The 3,529-nt window shown below is 34.6% G+C and overlaps 1 pseudogene; it reads right to left on the bottom strand.

Moving 5' to 3' along the window:
• Positions 1-953: 953 nt before the first annotated feature.
• Positions 954-2,798, bottom strand: LOC110673534 (iridoid oxidase-like; annotated as a pseudogene).
• Between the last annotated feature and the right edge of the window lie 731 nt (positions 2,799-3,529).

The following is a 3,529-nucleotide window of genomic DNA, read 5'->3' as shown; positions in this document are numbered from 1 at the left end:
AAATAATACCCATTTAATAAAAATTATCATTGTAAAATATTAATTTAAATTCATGAATAAAATATTAATAAATTATTAGCTCAATAAAAGAAAAAAAATAAAAATATATTTATTTGAAAAATTGGGTTGTTACAAAACGCAATCAGCTCTAATTTAACTGGGTTGCCAAAGATTATCTTCTGCCATATTTTAAGAGAAGCAAATTCTATCACAGATTCCTTAGCTAAACAAGGTCTTAACAGGATTGAAGATTTTGTGGCATTCTTCTAATTCTCGCTGTATTATTTGTGGTTTGGATTATGGAATCCTGGTTAATCAGGGACTATTTTTCCTGCTTCGCATCTGTGTTTTGTAATGGTTGATTGTGCTTGGTGATTTGGTTGAACTCGAATTATCTTGGCATCCAGGGCTGTGTTACATTTGTCCTTTCATTGCTTTGGTCTGCGACCATTAACTGGTTGATGCATCTTATGCTATCTTGGTTACCATTCTTCATCTTTTCCCGTGCTCTGTTTTTAACATGTTAGTCCTTACTATTTTGAGTTCATGACTAGGTTTGTTGATCTGCACCTTGATAATTTGTTGAATTAGAAAGCGGTCTGCTATTTCATTGTTTAAGCTTTGGGATTTTGATGCTAGCTGCATGTTTCGGGCAGTTTTGTATTTGCTTGTTGCTGCCTCTTTGTTTTGTCACCTTCTGGTTCCTATTGTTTTATTTGTGTTTTGTATCCGAGTTTTTTCACTTAACATGCGCATATTAAATGTATTGAGAAGGTGGATTGTTTAGTTAAATGATATATATTAAATATTTCCTGAATTTACTATTAATAAAAAATATTAGCTAGACCATAAATTATTTGGTACAAGACTGGATGATTGATAAAGCATCAAGCATATGCAATACTTGGCATTATTTTAGTTCAAGGATTACATCACAAGATCAAGATGCATCTCTAGACACTCCTTGACGTTTTTTTTGGTATTACAGTCAAGGGTACAACCTTTCTCACTGTTATTCTAACTCTTTCACTCATAGCTAAGGTGTTAGGGGTGGAATTCTTATCAAATTCCCAGTCAAATTTGTGAATTGGAGATGCCAAACTAAGAGTAATTACCCTTTGAGCCAATGCCATGCCCACATAAATCCTCCTCCCTGACCCAAATGGAATGAGCTCAAAATTGTGCTTATTCAGTCAATATTAGAACCCAAAAATCTCTCAGGTTTGAAGGCTAAAGGGTCCTCCCAAGAATCCCGGTCTTTTCCTATTGCCCATGCATTTGTAAAAACTTGTGAGTCCTTGCATATGTGATAACCCATGAAACTTGAATCTTTGAAGGCATTTCTTGGCAGGAGTAATGGAAGTGCAGCATGTAACCTAACTGTTTCTTTTAAAACAGCCTGCAAATATAGTAGCTTGTCTATGTCACTCTCCTCAACCTTCCCATTTTCCCCAATAACTGCGTTGAGTTCTTCTTTAACTTTTCTCATGGTATCAGGATTGCGAAGTAGCCCTGCCATAAACTATTCCATTGTTGTACTTGTAGTTTCAGACCCTGCAAAAAAATTTCCTGTAACATTAAACACAATTAACAATTAATTAAATATTTCAATTAATCCAAAATATAGTTTAATTAATGGATTCCCTCTTAACATACATATTATCTTTGCATATATATTAGGCATTCTTTAAGCGTGTATACATAACTGAGACAAAGACAGAAAGGAATATGAAGTTATGAAGCTGTAATTAAGCTTACCATTATGATTATGATGACCTTCTCATAGTTTATCTTCTCATGCCATTCTTTCCCATCACCCTCGTATTCCAACAGCACATCTAGGAAGTCATTGGCCTTCTCCTTAACTAATTTATGCTCCTCAATTCTCTCTTTCACAAACCCTGCCACAATCTCCAATATTCGTCCCATATCTCGCAACATGTTCCTCTTCAGTCCCTGAGGATCCGACCATTTCAAGAATGGTAGAAAGTCTGCCATATTTGGCTTGCCAGCCCACACCATGAACTTGTCCATAGCCTGAAAGAACTCATGCCCTTCCTTGCATTGTGAGTCTAAAAGGTCTTGCGAAAGCATGAGATTACCAACCAGGGTGAACAACATTAGGAACATATAGTGAGGCAAATTCAACTCCCCTGATTCTCCCCTAGCTTTTGCAGCCGCCATATCATCTTCAATACTCCTGTCAGTCACATTCACATATCACAAAAACTTAATAAATAATAACAAATATGAAATTTATATTATACCAAAAAAAAAAAAGAAATTTATACGTAATGTGATTCAACATTAGTTACCGTAACATTTGATCGACGCATTCTCGCCGAATGGAAGCCGTTTCATTTATTCGCTTATTGGTCATGAGTTCCATCGAACAGAGCCGCCTGAGCATAAGCCAGTAGGGGCGAAACTTCCCAACGGCAAGTGAAGCCTCTTGGTAGTTATGAGAAGTGAAAACATCAAGAGACGCACGGTCACAGAAGGTGGCGTCGTGGTTCTTGAACAGCTCCTCCACGGCCTTCGCAGATTGTATCACCACTGTGTCACGAGATCCTTGTCTTAACCGGAGCACAGCTCCATATTTGAACCTAAGCTCGTATATAGTCCGGTGTGGAATAGTTCCAAGATCGAAAATGTTGCCAAAGATTGGCCATCCTGGAGGCCCTGGAGGTTGGTTCTATCAATTTCCTCATTTTTTTCCCATTTAGACGTATAACAATCACAGCCAGTGATAATAAGAAAAGACTTGACCAAACAACGAAAGTATAGATGGATTCCATCTCTCTTCTGTTCTGAAACTGAAACTGGTAGCAGCTTTTTTTTTTTTTTTTCCTCAAAGACGTGTACATGCACCCAAATTATACTTTTTAATAAAATTATTAAATTATAAAAATTTTAATAAGACATATTAATTTATATAAATTACTTATAAAAATTATTCATAAATCTAAAAAAATTAACTCTTCGAGACAACACATACACGACTCATGTGTAAAGAATATCCCAGGCATGCATTGGCTCGTGTTTTAATTTTTTTTTCTCAAAAAAATAGATACACACCTAAATGATTAAGTGACAAGACACCATTCTTAATAAAATTATAGGAATTTTTATGAAGACATACTACTTTTTTATAATGTTGCAGAGTGGATAGATTTTCTTTTTCTTTAATTGTTTTCTATTTTTATATTCGTGAGAGTTTCCCATGACAGCATTACATACTGTCATATTCCGCCATGCTGTCAGACAATAACATTTAGTTTCTCAGGTTGGTTGACTTTGTTTAAATATTTTTTTAAATACTATTTATTTATTTATTTAATATCGGTAAATATATAATATTTTATTAAAAAATAATAAATTTATTTTCAAATATATTCTTTAAATATTATTTTGATCATTTAATTTCAACAACGGCGGCGGATAATTGGAGTTGGATGGGTAAATGGATGGATGGTGTCATGAATTTGTATTATAGATAATAATTGAGTGTGGGCTTAGTCTCACTAGT

This window comes from Hevea brasiliensis, chromosome 5 (assembly GCF_030052815.1).
Source record: "Hevea brasiliensis isolate MT/VB/25A 57/8 chromosome 5, ASM3005281v1, whole genome shotgun sequence".
NCBI classification, from domain to species: Eukaryota; Viridiplantae; Streptophyta; class Magnoliopsida; order Malpighiales; family Euphorbiaceae; genus Hevea; species Hevea brasiliensis.
The sequence above is the reverse complement of the archived record's forward strand: the minus strand, read 5'-3'. Positions and strand labels throughout refer to the sequence as shown.